This window comes from Carettochelys insculpta, chromosome 5 (genome assembly GCF_033958435.1).
Source record: "Carettochelys insculpta isolate YL-2023 chromosome 5, ASM3395843v1, whole genome shotgun sequence".
NCBI classification, from domain to species: domain Eukaryota; kingdom Metazoa; phylum Chordata; order Testudines; family Carettochelyidae; genus Carettochelys; species Carettochelys insculpta.
The window spans coordinates 7471767-7491358 of record NC_134141.1 but is presented as its reverse complement, the minus strand read 5'-3'; the positions used below and the strand labels follow the sequence as shown (position 1 = coordinate 7491358).

General features: G+C 45.5%; 1 long non-coding RNA gene across 3 annotated transcripts in view; it reads left to right on the top strand.

The window, feature by feature from the left end:
* Positions 1 to 10999, top strand: part of LOC142013350 (uncharacterized) — a 102657-nt gene extending 91658 nt beyond the window's left edge. For 2 of the 3 annotated variants that reach the window (XR_012645614.1, XR_012645612.1), the window contains 4 exons: positions 2035 to 2636; positions 3533 to 3580; positions 8465 to 8625; positions 9701 to 10999. This is a non-coding gene — a long non-coding RNA (uncharacterized LOC142013350). Of the gene's footprint in view, positions 1 to 186; positions 418 to 2034; positions 2637 to 3532; positions 3581 to 8464; positions 8626 to 9700 lie in introns of those variants that run through there. The other variant, XR_012645613.1, reaches the window with a different exon arrangement.
* The last annotated feature ends 8593 nt before the right edge of the window (positions 11000 to 19592 follow it).

The following is a 19592-nucleotide window of genomic DNA, read 5'->3' as shown; positions in this document are numbered from 1 at the left end:
GAGCCGGTCACTCCACTCCAGGTGGAACAAGGGTTAAACATGGCCCGATGGGAGGGGTGAGGCTGTGGAGCCAGCAGCTGATGCAATTAGATGCCAATTATGGCCCAGCAGGGGCTGTATAAATAGGCGCTCTCGGAGAGTCAGACTCTTGTTCCAGTAGGAAGGACCTGGCTGCTAAGGAAGCTACAGAGGCCTCCTGAGACACAGCAGGGCTGGGGAAAGGCAGGTGGAGATGGGGAGCTCTGTCCTGATGCCTCTGCCAGGCTGCAGGTCCTGAGACAAGGCCTGAGGGTACTAGGCCTGCAGGGAGGCAGCCAGTCCACAGCATCCTTGTCAACACTGAGTGGCTATGTGAGACTGCTGTTTGCCCCGAGGGAAGGGGCTAGTTGACAACTGGCAGTGGATCGCTGTGGCAAGGTGAGTGTAGGGGAAGACCCCAGGGTGCAGAGGACTGCTATGGGGCAGTACCGTGAGGCAAGGGCACTGCAGTCTGGAAGAGAGAGGGGTCGGGGTGGGTGGTGGAGAACAAAGAGGTAACAACAAGTGAGACACTGCCAGGAAAGGGTGCTCTGGAGGCTGGACCGGCCTAACTCCCAAGGAGACCAGCATGAGGTGCCATGGGGGAGAGTCACACCATTACATGACACTGTTTGTGTTAAAAAATGAACCAGGTGCAATGTCCTACCTTACTGTCTGGTATTGTGCTTCTTATGCTGTAGTTCAGTGCCTAAATCAACAGTGATCTGACTTGCAAAGGTGCCCCGTGCCCTGATGTCAACACTACGTCTTGACATTAGCAGCATTCAGTCAGACTCTGTTTTACCCTGCAATCTCCAGCATACGGGATCCCATGGAATCACTTCCTCCTCGAAGTGCTGGCATATAGCAGGCTTGCAACAAGCAAAGCATCTCTGCAGGGTAATATCTGGCTGTACTCTAAGGACTTCAGAGGAAGGAATGTGACTTATCTACAGCTGTAAAGTACCTTCTCAGTTGATAGCACTATATAACTGTTACGATACCAATCATTGTTCGAGGTCATGGGATACTCCCACAGCCCACAGAAAGCATATTATTGTTACACTAGGGCGCCTAGGTTGGGGTTTTTAGCTCAGTAACTTGCAGGATATACAGCAACTGGAAACATAATCTCAGTTGACTGTGGACAGCTTAGAATGAAACTCCAGAGGAGACTGGCTTAACCCAGACTCTAAACATCACTAGAAAATGGTGAAAACCTTCCTCTTTATTACCACAGTGACTAACCCCAAGGCTTCCTCCCTTTACATCCCTTCTTCCCACTTTCTCCAAACAAACTGCTACTCCAGAGTTTTCTCTAACTAGAAGAGCCAACCAGGGCCCCCACAAAATCTCCTTGAAACTTTGCTCTTGTTAAGACCATTTTATGAGGAAGGCACTCAAGACTGTTGCCTGAGCTAGAAAATGAGTCCTCCACTCATTCAAGGAACAGTACAGTACTATAAGCAACTACAGTTCTAATGTTTGGACTTTCTTATGTAGTACCCAGAGGCACTGAGGCCTCATCTGGGGTGAGGAGTGAAGTGTCTGCTCTGCAGCCTTGACTGAGAGCTAGCTGACCTTTAGCTCATATGGTAGAGTGCAGGACTTCAGGCTCTATGCTTGCAGGTTCTCTTCCTGGGGCCAGCAACCACACTCTGTTGGCATTACAACTGGTGTATTGGCTGGAAAGAAATACTGGAAGGTCTCAGAAACTGAGGATGCACTTCCTCAGCCTAGGGAAGCATGTTGTACCTAGAGGCCCTGAGACCTCATTTGGGATGAGTGAATTCTCTGCTCTACAACCTCAGCTGAGAACTAGCTCACAAGGTGGAGTAGAGGGCTTAAGGTCCTATGCTTGCAGGTTCTATCCCTGGTGCTGGCAGTCTGGGTATATCAGTGTTACACTTACATGCTGCCATTTCAGTGTAGTTCTGAGAATATCAGTTCTGTCCACTAGGACCAAGACTGGGGACTGTAACTCATTAGATAATATATTGAACATCTATTTTACAGTAATGTCTGTCTCTTCTCGACTGGAAATAGTTGACAGAGGTCGAAGGCTCCAGGAATCATTGCCAAGCCTGAATTGGGCAGACTCCTGAAATGAGATCATCAACAAAAAAAGTGAATGAGTTCAAAATGAGGACATTTATCCCCTTGTGGCTAATGACTCCTAAAAGATACGCTATAGAGATGAAGTCATCTGTGAACTATGTTGTTACTCATCAAAGTGACTAAAGTAATAAAAGCTGCACCAAAAATTAAGGCCTAAATAAAGGCGACAGAAGATTTGTGCTGACGTTAAGGATGGTAGTCTCAGAGGGGTAGCCGTGTTAATCTGTAGCTTCACAAATAAGCAGAAGACTGTAAGAAATAAGCCTAGAAGACTAACAAATTCATTAGATAATGAGTTTTCATGGGTAGAACCCACTTCTTCAGATTATTGGAGTAGATGATGATGGAAGATGACTTACCAAAGGTTTCATGGAAGACTTTATTTTCCAGGAGCAGTGGTTTCAATTTAAGCGTAACTCAAGTATTAATACAAGCTCCATTCGTAAACATAACCCGTGTCACATTTTTCATCTATAGGTCTCCAACTGCTTTGCAAACAGGTATGTAAATATACCAATGAACTGCAAACAGAAAAATATATAACTGCGTCCAGAGGCCCCATCTCAGCTCAGATCTGCATGATGTCACACCCTGTTCATACATGAAGCACAAGAGTCCCTGCTCCAGAGCGCTGTCAGCAGGCCCTCTGACAGAAGGCCCAGGGCCTGGCTGACATAAAAGAGCATGGAGGGCTGCTGGCCAGCCCCAGCAGCGCGGTGGGGCTCAGGCAAGCTTCCTGCCTGCCCATGCTCTGTGCTGTTCCCAGAAGCGGCAGCACAGTCCCTGAGCTGGAAAGGGGTATGTGAGCACTGGCCCTGCCCTGAGCATGTGCTCTGTGGCTCCCATGTGCCAGGAACTACAGCCAACGGAAACTGCAGGGGTAGTGCTGTGGGTAGTGGCGTGCAGAGACACCCCCGCCAACCGCCCCCCCCCCCCCAGACATTTAGGACTGAGGTGTTTAATGTGCTCTGGAGCATGGCGAAATGTGGCTTGGGAGAGCTGCACACGTGGGGCATCTCTTGAGCCGCTCCCCACACATCCCACCACATGGTGGGACAAGCATGCAGCGGCAGTGGTCCCTGCAGTAGTTTCTCCAGTGTGGCTCCATCTGGGAGCCTTTGGCCCTGGCACAGCTCCTTCTGCCCTGTCACCTGCGGCTGGTGCCACCTCAGGGCCTGTTGTGGTGCCTGCAACCCCGGTGGCCCCGGCTCCAGCAGTGGCTTCAGCGGCAGTAACTCCGGTGAGTCAGGTGGAATATATGGGGGTGGGTTGGGCCCGGGGCACCAGGCTCTGGGGGAGGAGGGTATTTTTTTGCAGGGGGCCTGTGGTAAATGTGCAAGGATGACAACTGCAAGCGTGGTGATCCTTGATTTCCTATTGGATTCCACTAATTTAGGAGCGGCTGCCAGAGGGATGTCCCATTCACTTTCAGGAGCTTCCCCAGGTAAGTGCTCACGTTTTCCTGCTTCTCAGCTCCCAGTGACCACACCCATACTCCATCCCAGAGCCCTCACCCCATACCCCTCCTGCACTGTGCACCCTGCAGCCCCTGCGGCAGTCCAACCCCTTGCCTCTGGCCTGGTGAAAGTGAGCTAAGAGAGTGACAGCGGGATAGAGTGAATAAGGGGTGGGGCCACAGGGAAAAGGCAGGGGCAGGCCAAGGGGCTTTGAGGTCCACAAGGAGAGTGTGACCTTGCAGGACCAGACGGTGGAAGCCCCGGCCATGCCAGAATAACTGGCTGGGCACCAGCTCGCCCAAGTGCAGCACCATCCAAAGGTCAGGTGCAACTTTCCCTCTAATCCAGCCTTTCCCAAAGTGTGGTCCACAGCCCAGTACCGGTCTTTGGAAAAAAATACTGGTCCTTCGAATATATACAAATTATCGCTAGGCACTATTAGTATTGTAAATAAATGACAAACAGTGAAAACTTATTCATTTTCATTCATTTTTTATGTGTTTGTATTTTTGGGTTGCAAAAAAAGGTACTGAGAAAAACCAGGTCCCAGCTATATAAAGTTTGGGAAACCCTGCTCTAATCTTTTCCATCCAGGTGCAGAACTTTTCTATCCATGAGCGGAATAATTTTTTGTGCACCGCGGCCTGGGTGAATGTGCACCACCAGCAGAAACAGAAAACCTCGCGGTGTGCACCCTGTGACTTTCCCTGGAGCAGCGACACATGCATTGGTGTGGTGGGCAGGCGGCCCCTGTTCTTAGGGGCCCATTGACCAACCAGAGAAAGGGCTGGGAGAGGGGCTCCCTGACCCCATTTCACAGATCAGGAGCAGAGGCACCGACTCAGGGGGCTGGGACATGAACCCGCTCTGTTGTCAGTGGGCTGGGCCAACCCCCCCATTCTCCCCTTGCAGGTGGATTACACCCCCTGCCACCCCCCTGTTGCTCTGCAGCTTGCAGGGGGGCAGAGGAAAGCGCCCCCTCCCCCTCAGCTGGAGGCTTTGCCGCGACCCTGGGAGCGGACGTGGGCGGGGCCGCGGGAACGGGGCGGCAGGTTGCGCACGCGCACTCCGCCACGGCCGCCGGGGAGAGCGCTGACCCCGAGTTACCTTTCACCTAGTCCGGCGCCGCTCGCCTCCGCGGGGTAACTGAAGTTCAGCCGGCAGCGCTCAGTGCGCCTGCGCGGCTCCCGGCGGGGAGCGAGGGTTTGCAGAAGCGGGGCGCTGTGTGCAGGCTGCAGCCCAGGGGCTGTGGAGCCCCCCCCCCCCCGCCCCACCGAGGCCCTGGGCAATGGCCGGGATCCCACCGGGAGCTCAGAGGGGAAGCTGCCGCCTCCTTTCATTGGCTTCCCCTCCAATGCCCCCCAATGTTCTCCCTGTACCCCCTGGCCCCCCAAACCAGCCTCTCCGCCTTAGGCCCCCCGTCAGCCTGCCCGCCTCTGCGCCCTGCACGCAGCCGCGCCAGTCTTCCCCCTCCCTGCGCATAATCCACTGGGGTACCCCCAAAGCACCCACCGATCCAGCTCTGCCTTTGCTCCCCACTGTCCCCCTATTGCCCCCAACACGAAACCCCAGCTCCCCGCTACAGCAAAGTGAAATGGGCGAGGGGGGGTGGCAACAGATCGACGACTGACAAGGGAAAAGGGTTAATTACAGGCACAGCACAGGATCCATTTGGCCACCAATTGATTGTTTCCAGGCAACAGGCCACCAATATCGTTCATTGTTATTTTTCCTCTTCTACTTCTCAGAGGTTCTGCTGTGCCTGGCTTAGGCTGTGGACAGCCTGCTGCTTGCTTGTCTTAAATGCTGGCAGAGAAATTGCATGTTTTCACTTGTAGCTAAGTCTGTCTCTCTGCTTGAGGTTACTATCGGTCAAATCTTCAAGAGGAGCGCATGGTTCTGCTTTGTGTTACAGTACCGAGCCACAGACAGGAAAGGGTGGCTGCACTGAGTCTATTTAACCCTCATTTACATCTTGATTTAAGTTTCCTTTTATATGGTTTGGGCAAAGTTGTACTGCAACCTATTCCCCATCCTCAAAGTTATCTCTCAGTCATTTTTATGGGCATCTGTGACATTCTCTGTATAAAAGAGTTTTCTGTTGCACACAAATCGTATATCGATACTGTGTGACTTAAAGTACAAAAGGATTGACTCTAAGGAGATTTTTGATCTCGAATCCTGCATAGCTGTTAGAAAGCAACTTATAAACCTTCTAGGCCAACACCAAACCATTGTTTTGGAGCTGGCAATAAGTAATGGAAAAAAACAGTCAAATAAAATTAGGCTTCTATTTACAATCTTTTTTGGGTAGCGAATTAAAATTTCTTGCAATTCTTCCATAGTGGTGTAACTCTTGAACAACATTAAAAGCACAGTATGGGGGCAAGGAGATTTCATAATTTTTAAAAAGGGCAACAGGAGTAATTACAGCTAAGGCCAACCATGTGGATCTATAAGCCTGGCTAAATGCACAGTTAATGTATGGGGAAGAGGGAGATCTGAATTTGGCCTTGCTAGCCATTATACACCAACATAGACTTGCAGTCGCTATACAGGCAAACACAGGTGTCCAGCCTCTTTTCAGTATGTCATCCATACAGTAGAACCCTGAGATACATGCACTCAAGTTGCGCGAATCTCAGGTTAATGTGACTGAGTGGCAGGGAGCTTGGCCCTGGATCTGGGCTGCCTGCCACTCAGAGGAGCTGGGAAACTGACCAGTGCTGCACTGGTCAATTTCCAGGCTCCTGTGAGTGTGGTGCAGCTGAGAGCCAGGTGCCAGCTCCCCACCACTCACAGGAGTGGGCAAACTGACCAGCACTGCTGCAGTGGTCAGTTTCTCTGCTCCTGTCAGTGGCGGCAGCGGAGAGCTTGACTTTCCGCTGCCAACACTGACAGGAACAGTTGCTGCCACTGACAGGAGCGGGGAAACCGCTCCTGTCAGGAGCAATGGCCAGACTCTCACAGTCCCTGACAGGAGTGGTTTCCCACTGACAGGAGCTGGGAAACTGACCCGCACAGCAGTGCCACTCAGTTTCCCTTCTCCTGCAAGCAGCAGACACAGCCCCCACTCACAGGAGACAGAAAACTGACCAATGCTGCTGTGCTGGTCAGTTTCCTGGCTCTCCCCAGTTGTGAGAAATTCGACTGATGCAAGGTTGCGCAAGAACACAACCTCCACATAAGTCAGGAGTCTACTGTACTGCAGTTGGAATACAATTATTCCATGACTCAAGTTCAAGGCTAAAAGCTGCAGTATGGATGGGACCAAATTGTGCCTGTAATCTGTCTGAAGTACGGTTACCATATTTGAACTTTTAAAAAACTGGATGCTCCTGAGAGGGAGTGTATCTGTATGAGCATCTAAAAACACATTGTATATTATTAAAACAAAAAGCAGTCAAGTAGCACTTTAAAGACTCACAAAATAGTTTATTAGGTGAGCTTTCGTGGGACAGACCCACTTCTTCTTCTGTCCCACGAAAGCTCACCTAATAAACTATTTTGCGAGTCTTTAAAGTGCTACTTGACTGCTTTTTGTTTTGATAGTGTATAGACTAGCACAGCTTCTTCTCTGTTACTATTGTATATTATGTGTGTGTGTGCATATATTAATACAGTATGAGTTGGTAGATACCAATACAGATACACTCCCTCTTAGCGGTGTCCTCCTTTTTGAAAGCTCAGATATGGTAACCCTTGGACTATGCAGGGTTTTGTCTCAGTTACAGGGACTTATTAGATCTCTCTACCCTGTAGTTTTTGACTACTTCCTGCATTTCCTTTGAAATAATTTTAAGTTTACCTGTCATTAAATCCCTACAAAAAAGATAAAAAATAGTTTTTTCCGAAGAATTGCTTATTGCTTTTATCCAGCTACTTAGTGTTGTATAATGTTTGTGTTCTTGCAAAGCAGAGTACAATGAACTAGCAATATGTCAAGCAAAAGTGTTCCTTTTGCTCCTGAGAAAGACAACTGACTTCTCCCTATAATATCTAACAATGTATTAAACGTCTTTCACTCTCCTGCACCTCACAGTCTTTCTGTCCTTCAACAGAATCATAATCCATTCTTTAGATAAAGATTTTATCTTGTTTTCTTCCCCCTTGCAAGTACCAATGCATTCTCTTAACATCTCAGTGCTTCCAGGTTCCCAGATAAAGCTATTTACTTGCCTTTTCTACACTGTATGAAGACAGCAAATGTACCAAGGGAAATAATAGTTTTGTTGAGGGTAACTCATTCGTCACCTCAAGATTTGAAGCTACTTTTCAATAACAAAGCAATTCCCACTCCTGTTTTTAGCAGTTGTTTTGCTGTCTCTCTTCAGGAGCATTAAAGAGAAGCTGTGTGGTTGCTTCATAAACATTTATTTAACTGTCTAGTGCAGGGGTAAGAAAACTTTTTATGTTGGATACCACTTTTCGTCTCTGCAACTAGCAGTTTCCTGCCCCCGCCCCCACCCCCAGACTGTCTAATGTAATCCAAACTGATGGAATTTCGATTATGTTCATGTGAAAGAAAAAGCCTTTTGCCATGTGTAAGAAAACAAGTATGTAAAATAAACAACATTATTAATTGATATATAAATGTGAGTACACAGACATAAAAACAGTAACATATTTCAACATTTTTAATGAGATGGAGGAGCCTGAGACCCAGCAGCTCATTGGGCTGCACCCCCCTTACAAAATTTCATGCTGCCTCAAGAGGGCCTGCTCCCCAGTTTCACACTCCTGGTCTGGGGTTCTGTTGTGTCTGACAGTGATTACTCTGGTATCCTGAGAAGTGCATTCGTAAGCGGTGCTAGTTTGAGGGCTGTGGTATTACAACCGTATAAGCGGAAAAACCATTTTTTTAAAAACAGTTTTTACAAACACTGTGGCCACACTCTCCATCACCGCCATTAGAGCAAGTGTTGCTGTCCACTGGAACTGACATTTCCTGGATACGTCATCTGACTGGAGATGCTGGTGGCAAGGAAGTTTAAAGCAGAACCAGAGCACATGACTGGAATGTGTCAGAAGTGTAAGTTTTCGAAGTCTTTTTAGGGTAACCTCAGTCCTTGCTTTATAAAACAGACTGGCTAAATCACCCAGTTAGTTTCTGAAGTGTACTAATTGCAATGTCTTCCATTTACATTGTAAGTGTCATTTTAATTAATAGCTGTGGACTCCTGGGCATAGTTAAAGAGCCATAGAATTCAGTGCAGAAAATACGATCTACATGGATTTGGGTAAAATACACTTTAAAGGTAAATTGTGAAGCAATAATAGACTCATAGGAGTTTTGACCCTGTAGCTGGATTTGCGCAGGCCATGGTATCTTATGTCATTTCATACTTGGATATGTCTATGAGCCTCTTGCGTCAAAGGCAAAAAGACTCACCTTTCTTCCCTTCTCTGCAAGACTTTGGCATTCTTTAGAAGATCTTGATGAAATCTGCCTCAGCTGCAGCATTCCCAAGCTGCCATGGAGGGAAAAAGGAATACATTTCAGGCAGTTTAAAGGTCTTATCTGTGCTGTCCTGGGGATTATTTGAAATGGAATTACTGTAAATACAGTAACGTTTGTAAGCACAGTTCCTGTTCTACTAGAATTTAATATGTTTTTGAGGTTTAATATGGAAGGGTTGAAACCATGTAAGGATTAGGCATAAACAAAAGGAGAGAGAGAGAGAGAGGGAAAGAGATGCAAGCCAAACACCCCGATTCCAAAAACTGCTTTGAATCATTGAGCTTTTCCTATGCCTCAGGTGGGGGGTTGAGAGTGATTTTTAAAAGAAACGAGGCTGTTTAAAAAAATTCTCAAGTGTAAAACAAAATTAGGCCCCAGTCCTGTTCTTGCCGATGTCAGGGAGAGATTTGTCACTGATTTCAATCAGTGCATTATCCTGGCCTCAACGAGATTATTTGCTTCTCAGCTCATCCTCTTATTTTTCTAATAAGCACCTAGTATATTTTGGGGAAAATGTTAATAGTGACAATTCTGCATCCTTGAAAAAAGAAATATTATGTTTCTATAGAACACCTTGGAGTTAAGCAGAGACTTGTGCTATGATATTGCAGGGAATGACTTGTTTTTTGTTTTGTTTTTGTTTCAGGGTGGATGGATTTAAATCATGGCAATTAAAATCATTGATTTAAATCACCAAAAATCATTGATTTAAATCAAGTTACCAAAACGCCTGACTATGCTAAGCCCTATGGAATACACCGGCACTTCTGTTTTTTGAGAAACCAAGTAAAGAATGGGATTTCCTTGGAAGAACTGAGTTATGCTGAAGTGAAATAGGAAATAGACGTATGCCATCACCATTATGGTCAATGGCTATGATGTTTCAAAATAAGGGGCATGTGTTTTGTAATATAAAAGAAGAAAATGAGACTCAGTCACAACTGGCAACTTTAGATCTCTTTTACCACAGCTTTCTGTACTGTATACTTGAGTGACAGAGTCTAAACCTAGCTAATTAATGAAACAAACTATAAGGATGAGGTAAAGAAAACTTTTTTTTTTCTAGCAACATCCAACACAGCAAACAGCTTGGCAATTTACTTGTCAAATCACACTAAGAGGCAGCGAGAGAGAAGTTTGAAGAATGATGCATTGCAAAGTGAAGCATGTAAGTTATTAACCAGTTGATCCTCTCAGCCATATGCACATCGTTTTTTTCCCAAGAAGCAGCTGTCTTTATGTTGTTTCATTCTTGCAACTGTGGCCCTGCATCACCTCCTGGCACTGCATATACTTGACACGTTTTCCATTTTTTTACCCAGGGAACAAATTTCTTTAAAATAGTGCCAGCTAGGGTCTCTCTTATGCCCAGAAGCCATGACAGCTTTTCTGTGGCAAAATTGGGGGGCGGGGTGGAATATGCAATTTTGTATGTGTACTGAATAATGTCTTCCCTTTTTTCTTTCTAGTCCTTTCCACTGTTCCTTTCTATCCTGCCTCCGTCCTTCCTTATATATTGTCTCTCTGTCTTTAAGACAATGTCTTAACTAACTCCACAGCTATGCTTGGCCAAGGTCCATGACCACATACATACAGAACAAAAACAATCCTATCCAGCTCATGCCTATCTTTGCACATGTTACTTTTCAGTTTGCTGAGAAAGAAATTGAAAGCCCAGAACTTTCAAGAAGCAAGAGCTAGTAGTTAGGCTGGACAGACTAGGGCCATTAATTCATTTTTATGAGACTGTATGTGTAGGTGTAGCATGTTTGTGAGAAGATTTAATTGTAATTGTTACTTTTAAGTGAGAAATTTAGTATTTTAGTGAAGATTTTAAAAGAATGAAAATTGTTCTTAATTAAAAAACTGTTTTTTTCCATTTAAAAATCATCATTTTTATCCACCCTGTTTTGTTTTTGCAAAGTATTTAATAAAATTTAATTTTATTCCAGTTTTCTTTTAAAATAAATTTTGTAGATAGTGCTTTGTCCTGCTGTCAGGGCAGAGGACTGGACTCCATGACCTTTCCAGCTCCCTCCCAGTTCTGGGAGTCTATGACATCCTTCAGGATTTTGTTAGCCTGAAAACTTGAAAAAAAATCATTTTAACCCCCCAAAATATTGGAATTTGAATGTACCATGGAAACCTGAAATGTCAACAAAAATGGACATTTTTTCCATTTTCTCAAAAGTCAGTTCCCTGTGCCAGCTCTTGAATTGGCCCAGCAAAAGCTTCAGTCAGCTGAGAATGCACCCCAGTGTCAATTTCAACAGATAGCTAAACCCTGAGGATTTAAGAATAGATTTTTCATCCTTGTATTCACTGAATGTTTGCTCTGATTTCAGCCACTGTCACAGCTGCCCTGGTGCCAAGTCACCAGAGCCTTAGTTCCTTTACTCTAGAGATTTCTGCACTTGGCTAGTCATCCTGGGAGCAGCCAACAGGTAATCATCCAGGGTAGACTAAGCCTGTCTTAATTTTCTAGAGTTGTGGGACTAAAACGGTACATTAGCAAATACAGGGCTTTTCCCTTTCCGATGGAACGCCATGATGCATAAAAATGTAAGCATGCAAACTCGCCTTCGTAGGATGAGTACTTTGTATTTTACATGCTTTCCTAGCTTTGTATTTCACGTGGGCTTCATGCCAAACATCTAGGACATCCATTTGTGCGCACAAACTGGATAATGGTATTTTAGAACTAGTTAAAAACAGCTGGTGTGGAAGCTTTTCATCTTTAAAATATTTATCGCACTTCTATCTCAAGTGCAAACAGAGGATAAGAAGTGCCTGCTTATCAAGGCAGAGAGCAAACTAATAACCCTGAAGCATTACTTGTATGGTAGACAAGCAAGGCCGTAGGAGGAGGCGGTGGTTGGCTGCTGACATGCACACATTTCTGAGCACACTTAACGAGCAAAAATGTCAGCGCAAACAATAATGTATAGCCATGCTTCAACACTGAGTAATTTTGGGGCATTGTCTGCTTATTAGCCAGGCATGTCTGTAAGTCGGTCTTGATCCTGATAGGAAGAGTTACAGGTCTGTCTCGCTGCAAACACTCATTCACAGGGGGCTCAACCGGACACATCGGAAGGTGAAAGCAGCTACTTCGTCCATTAGTTTTAACCATAAGAATTTACTGCAAGCTGGAGTCCATGCTGGTGCGGGTTAGATGACGAACACCCTGGTAAATGAGTATATACAATAGAGTCCCTGTAATACCCTGGGACCAATGTGGCCACAACAACACTGAAAACGAGTGAATTCCATCTGTGAAAAGCTAAGTAAGACTGTTAGTTTGGTAACATACTAATTTTATGTTGTCAACAGTCTCTTTAAAACAAAATCCATTACTAGCCAGTTGAGCCTGATGAATGCCCTGAAAAAGTTCACCCACACCCTTCAGCAATATCTCAACTTTTCATCTTACAAAAATACACTGTCTGCTGACAAACTGTGCTCAAAAAGCCACTTAACTGGCTTTGTTTCTTGTGCCTCTGAACACACCGACTCTGCTTGGCAAGTGTTCAGACCATTTCCTCTTAGTCGTTCTCAGAACACGAACTGTAAAGTAAAAGGCAAACTAGGCAGAGCTCCGTGTGAAACTGCAGCGGCTGTGCCTAAGACAATAGCCTGTTTGCTGGGCTCTGGGAACTGTAGTGCCCCAGCAGTGGAAGGCTATAGCAGAGAGAGCCCGAAGACCTACAATTCCCAGCATGCACATTACGGTAGCTCGGATTAAGACGGTGCCTAGGCTTAAAAGGGCAAATGTTACAGAAAATTGGAAAGAGTCGAGGAAGTTCATTGACTATGTAAAAGCTGCGGAAATGTAGCACTTTAGAGACTAACAAATGATTTATTCAGCGATGAGCTTTTGTAGGACTGCAGTGGGTCTGTCCCATGAAAGCGCATCACCGAATAAATCATTTTGTTAGTCTTTAAAGTGCTGCATTTCTGCGGCTTGGTTTTGTTGGAGTGCAGACTAACAGGGCCAGCTCTCTGTCACTGTGCAAAAGCGGTTGCCAAGATCCATTGTTAATTGTTAAGGAAATATATATTATGACCTTTCATTAAGATAAGAATTTCCCTGAAGAGATTTATTGAAGGATTATTTTAAAGTTATGTGGGTTTTTTTTTTGCTCTTTACCAGAGTGGATGAGTACCGAGGCTTGAGAAACAAATATCAGGTGTTCTTTGGGACGGTGTAGTTACCGACACAGCTATTTTGGTATAATCCCACCCTTGTGGTACTCTAGTAGGCCACGGAATACATACAGACTTCAATTTATGTATGGCTTTCTTGACAGCAGATATCAGATCTTACATATGGTAATTTATTTTAGGCAATCTAAATGCTGGCCTGCTATGTAAATTCACGCGAAAGTTAGAGAACCATAGGGATGAAATTTACGGCTGTTAGAAATTTTATATTATTAGCAACCCACAACTGGCAATTTATAAAGAAATCTATTCCCTTCTGGGAGTTTTATATTTAAAACGAGAGCCCTGGTTGTAATGGGAGCACACAACTCCAAAAATAACTGCGTGATTCTCCATCTTTTGAAACTGGCATATGCTTGCGCTCATGAATCTAAGCTTTTGTTTAAAAAATTAGGACTTGCCATGCTGTCATTAGAAGCACTTTTAAACAGATTTCAGGACACCCAACTAAGGGAGCTGCTCTGACATAACTGAGGGTACAGCTATAGTTAAAATGCATATGCACTACTTTAGCTCTTAATGGAGATGCTTTGCCCCGTTAATGTAGTTAAATCAACTCCATGAGAGATGGTAGCTGTGCTGGTGAAGAAGCTCTCCCACTGACAGCACTGTCAACATGAAAGCTTAGGTCTGTGTAATTATGTGGCTCAGGAGTGTAGATTTTTTTCATACACTAGAGCAACCTAATTATACTGCCATAGGTGCATGGTATGGGCCAGACCTCACTTTTCAAGCAGGGTGGAGACAAAGCCTCGTTGCTTGGTTTCTTCTGAAGGTGACCTTTTTAATTGGATTACAAAGAGGGCTGTCTCCCTGAGCGTGAAGAGAGCCTGAAACTATAGATGGGAGCAAAGTGGGTACCACTCCTGTTTTTCTGAATGGGCTATTAACTATGAAGCTGAGCTACATGGTCCTTACCACTGCACTGCTGTGTGAGCGCGCAGACCAGCGTGCATCCATGGGTTTATCTCCATCACAGGAGAACTCTTTAAGGTGTGGTCTAATTGAGAGCATCCACACAGCCTTCTGAGTAGTAACAGAGAGTAAGCCGTGCTAGTCTATACACTATCAAAACAAAAAGCAGTCAGGTAGCACTTTAAAGACTAGCAAAATAGTTTATTAGGTGAGCTTTCGTGGGACAGACCCACTTCTTCAGACCATAGCCAGACCAGAACAGACTCAATATTTAAGACACAGAGAACCATTTATATTCAAATTCGGCACATTAACACATGGTTTAAATCGTGATGGGAACTTTCTGAGTCACTATAGGGGCTTGTCTGCATACTTGGCTCAATCTAATTCTTGATCTTCCCCCCCACCCCTCCACTCTCTGATTTGCTCACCTTGATTATCTTTTTCTGATTTGTCCTCCTTGCTTACTGTTTTTGGTTCTCTGTGCCTTAAATATTGAGTCTGTTCTGGTCTGGCTATGGTCTGAAGAAGTGGGTCTGTCCCATGAAAGCTCACCTAATAAACTATTTTGCTAGTCGTTAAAGTGCTACTTGACTGCTTTTTGTTTTCACATAGCCTTCTGTGCCACTTTCTTTCAATTTACACAAGGATTGTTTGATCTGAATTTCAATTAAGTTGCAGAGCTTTTCATTAGCCAAAATCAGTGTGTACACAGGGGTTTGTGTGAGTCTAACTAATTGAATTATAGTGGTGCGGCCTCTGAGAAAAACCAGACCTTAATGAACCAACATTACAGTAACAAGTATGTATAGCTCCATCCATTTGAAAAGCTCAGAATACTTGAGGAACACTAATGAGTTTAGTGTAAGTAAATTCAGGCATTAATAATCATTCAGTAGGATGAAGCAAGGACCAGAAGCCATGGGCTTAAATTGTAGCAAGGGAGGTTTAGGTTGGACATTAGGGAAAATCTTTCAAACTGTCCAAGTGGTTAACACTGGAATAAATTGTCTAGGGAGGTTGTGGAATATCCACCACTGGCGATATTTAAGATCAAGTTAGATAGACGTCTATGAGGGATGGTCGAGATGGTGCTTGGTCTTGCTGTGAGGGCAGGGAACTGGACTTGATGACCTCTAAAGGTCTCTTGCAGTTCTAGTGTTATGTGACTCTAAGAAGTTTCTTAGCGCACGCTCAGGCTTGAATTCCCATTTGGATCAGCTTTACAGGAGTTTTGTGACATCCCCTTGTGGCACCTCAAGAAGACGTTCCAGATTCTGAAAGTGAAATTGCGGATAAGGGCACGTCCACGCTGCAGTGGGAGGTGATTTCAGCCGGCATAGAGACAGCAGGGCTGACAGCTGCCATGGGTCCTCGGGCAAGATGGAAGCGGGGCCTGGCAGCACGCCCCTTAGGCTAAGAGTGGGAGGGGTGGGACCAAGGACAGTCAGCTCTTAGCGCCATTCCCCCACTCCCTCAGAGCTGCGTGCAGCTGGTGCAACACTGCCATGACACTTCAGAGGTGTCTGGAGTTCCATCCGCCACCGCTCCGGGCCCCTTCGAAGTGCCAAGCCCTGGGGTAACTGCCCCCGTTTGGTCCCCTCTCCCCACGTGTTGGAAGGCCGGCATAGACATAGCTGAGACAGCTTAGCTCTAGCTAGCACAAATGCCCAGGGTGGTGAAACTGTGCAAGGCCCGTGCTAGCCGGTCTGTATGGGTGTACCCAACTGATGCTGAAGTTTGTGCTGTTGAAGTTTCACAGCTTTCAGAAGCCAAACCAGCTGAAGCTTGAGCAGGTACATCTACGCCCATGCAATTACACACCCTGGCTACGTCTACACATGAAGCCAACATTGAAATAGCTTATTTCGATGTAGCGACATCGAAATAGTCTATTTCGATTAATAACGTCTACACGTCCTCCAGGGCTGGCAACGTCGATGTTCAACTTCGACGTTGCGCGGCACCACATCGAAATAGGCGCTGCGAGGGTACGTCTACATGCCAAAGTAGCACACATCGAAATAAGGGTGCCAGGCACAGCTGCAGACAAGGTCACAGGGCGGACTCAACAGCAAGCCGCTCCCTTAAAGGGCCCCTCCCAGACACAGTTGCACTAAACAACACAAGATACACAGAGCCGACAACTGGTTGCAGACCCTGTGCCTGCAGCACGGATCCCCAGCTGCCGCAGCAGCAGCCAGAAGCCCTGGGCTAAGGGCTGGTGCCCACGGTGACCATAGAGCCCCGCAGGGGCTGGAGAGAGAGCATCTGTCAACCCCCAGCTGATGGCCGCCATGGAGGACCCGGCAATTCGACGTTGCGGGACGCTGATCGTCTACACGGTCCCTACTTCGACGTTCAACGTCGAAGTAGGGCGCTATTCCGATCCCCTCATGAGGTTAGTGACTTCGACGTCTCGCCGCCTAACGTCGAAGTTAACTTCGAAATAGCGCCCGACGCGTGTAGCCGCGACGGGCGCTATTTCGAAGTTAGTGCCGCTACTTCGAAGTAGCGTGCACGTGTAGACACAGCTCCTGTCTGCAGTGCAGACACCCCAGAGGTTGCAAGTGACTGTGACAGGGTGAGATTGGCATATTCCACACAGTCGGAGGATGGTACCCTCGAATTTACTGTCCATCAGAATACTCTCATGGGGAGGGGGCGAAGGAGCTGCCCTTCCACTGGCATTTCCAGAAAGGCCTCTCCTGTCTCAAGAAAGGAGACGGGAATGGGAGGAAGGGCAGAGCAGAAATGTAATGGTAGGATCAGACTGGGACAGGAGAGAGGAGCTGGGAGGGACAAAGGTTCAAGGAGGGACGAGAAGGAATAACTTAGGAGAGCAAAGAGATTTGCAATTTAAATTTGCAATTTATTTGCAAATTTGACTCCATTAACCATGGATTAAACAGAGACTGAGAGTGGCTCACAGCTTACAAAGGCCGTTTCTCTGCTCTGGGTGCTACTATCTTCCCATGAGACTCTGACACAGGCTCACATCCCCCTGTCTGATCTGACTTGTTTTTTCCTCTTTTGATACCTACTGTTGATACTGGGCCATTTCCAGCTTGCTGAATAGACCTTGCCAGCTCTGACCCTCTCTCTTACTGGGACCCCATTCTTTAAATAACCTTCTGAAACCATCCCCCCTTCCACTCATGCATCTGATGAAGAGGGTCTTTGCCCACAAAAGCTTATGCTCCAAAATATCTGTTAGCCTATAGGGTGCCACAGGACTTCTTGTTGTTATGGAAAAACTGATGGTTCCAGCCCCAGTTATGTCCACACATTTCCCTCGCTCTGAAATCTCACAGGGTAATTAAAACCAGCTGGCATAGCTGTGTTGGCACTCTGCATAAGGAGTTATCTGTTATTGCAAGGACCCGCTCCAACCACAAGGAGGTGTTGATGTAACTACAGGGGTAAGCTGTATATCGATTAAGTTAAACGAACGCACCTGTGTATGAGGCCTTTCTTACAGTGATCTGAGCCTAGTGGCCAATTCTACACATGGGTTTTTGTACTGATTTACCTATGTTGATTAAGGGTGTACATTTTGATTATGATTATTCTACTCCATCCCCCAGCATAGACAGTTGTGCTGGCATCAAGAGAGTTTGTCCTAATCCAGTTTATTCCTCTTCCTGTACTAGAATAATCTGTACAAACATAAGACCTTTATAGAGAGGATGTACCTCTCTAAATTGTATTGTTCTTTAGTTAAAACACTACAACTTTTGTGTGTAGACAAACCCAGAGAAACATTCGGTCTAGACCAGGTTTAAGGCCCAAATGTCTGGCCTCAGCAACTGCTCGCGTTGTATCAGTTTTGTAGCTAAAACTCACGTTTCCTCGTAACTAACTGCAGTATTCTTTTTAAAATCTATGTCTTTCACAAAGACTTTTTGCTTCACTGAAAATCAACATTCATGTTGATTAGAACTGATAACATCAGCCAGGTGTAAAGTTGCCCAATACTTCCCATTATAAAGCTTTGTCTTCAGTTGCTTATCAGTTTGTCAAACTGCAACTGCCAGTGCTGAAATTTCCCATGCTGGGTGTCTTCTTTCAGGATGATTCTTTTAAGAAAGTTACTTCTAAAATGGTCCAGTTATTTCAGAGAATGAGAACTTATTTGCAGAAGTTCTGAGTACTCATGGCTGTAACTGACACCAATAGGAATTGTGTTCTGAAAATGTAATGTGCTATAGAACAGTAAGTATGCTAAAAAATCAGACCTTAATCCCCTCAAGCGGAGCACACAATTTCAGGAGACATTTTGACCTTACCTTAATGTTGCTGTGCCTCTATTCTCCACCTGTAAAATGTGGGTAAGAACTCTGACCTCATTGTGGTGCTGTGAAAATAAAAGCAGTAATGCTTTTGAACCATGCAAATGTGATACAGATGAAGGGCATAGGAAAATTCATGAGGAAATGAATAATCTGTATTTAGAGCAGGGTTTGCATGGCCTAGGGTCACACACTGAAAAACACGGAGAAAGCAAAATATTGACTTACCTGTACACTGAATCATGCGAGTTTCCTTAGGGGGCGGTGTGGGGAGGAAATAGGACGTGATCATATAATTAAAAATGGTATCATAATACACATGTTGGGGTTGTCTCAAATTGGACACCCAGAAACAGAGGGCATCCAGATAAGTGGTCACTGTTTGTCTCAATTCTAGACTTACAAAAGGCAATCTGCTGCCTATAGAAAGTCAAAAACACTCCAGATCCACAAACCAGTTAGTCAACATTTTAATGGAATGGGGCATTCTGTCAATGACCTAAAGGTATGCGTGTTACTGAAAAGGAATTATCGCACCATTCCTGGAAAGGGAAACAGGCGAGCTGGCTTTTATATTCAAATTCGGCACATTAACACATGGTTTAAATCGTGATGGGAACTTTCTGAGTCACTATAGGGGCTCGTCTGCATACTTGGCTCAATCTAATTCTTGACCTTCCCCCCCACCCCTCCACTCTCTGATTTGCTCACCTTGATTATCTTTTTCTGATTTGTCCTCCTTGCTTACTGTTTTTGGTTCTCTGTGCCTTAAATATTGAGTCTGTTCTGGTCTGGCTATGGTCTGAAGAAGTGGGTCTGTCCCACGAAAACTCACCTAATAAACCATTTTGCTAGTCTTTAAAGTGCTACTTGACTGCTTTTTGTTTTGATAGTGCATAGACTAGCACTGCTTCCTCTCTGTTACCATTCTTCTCTGGCGAATCATTGTGTGTACTGTAGCTACTTTGCTTTTGGCAACCACAGAATTGTAAGATCTTATTGGCAGAAAAATCCAGGCACTGGTATTCATTTCGTATCAGCCCTGAGCATGTGGTATGACACACAGGTGTGTGAAGCATCATCTGTAGGGAGCAGTCAATAAATAGT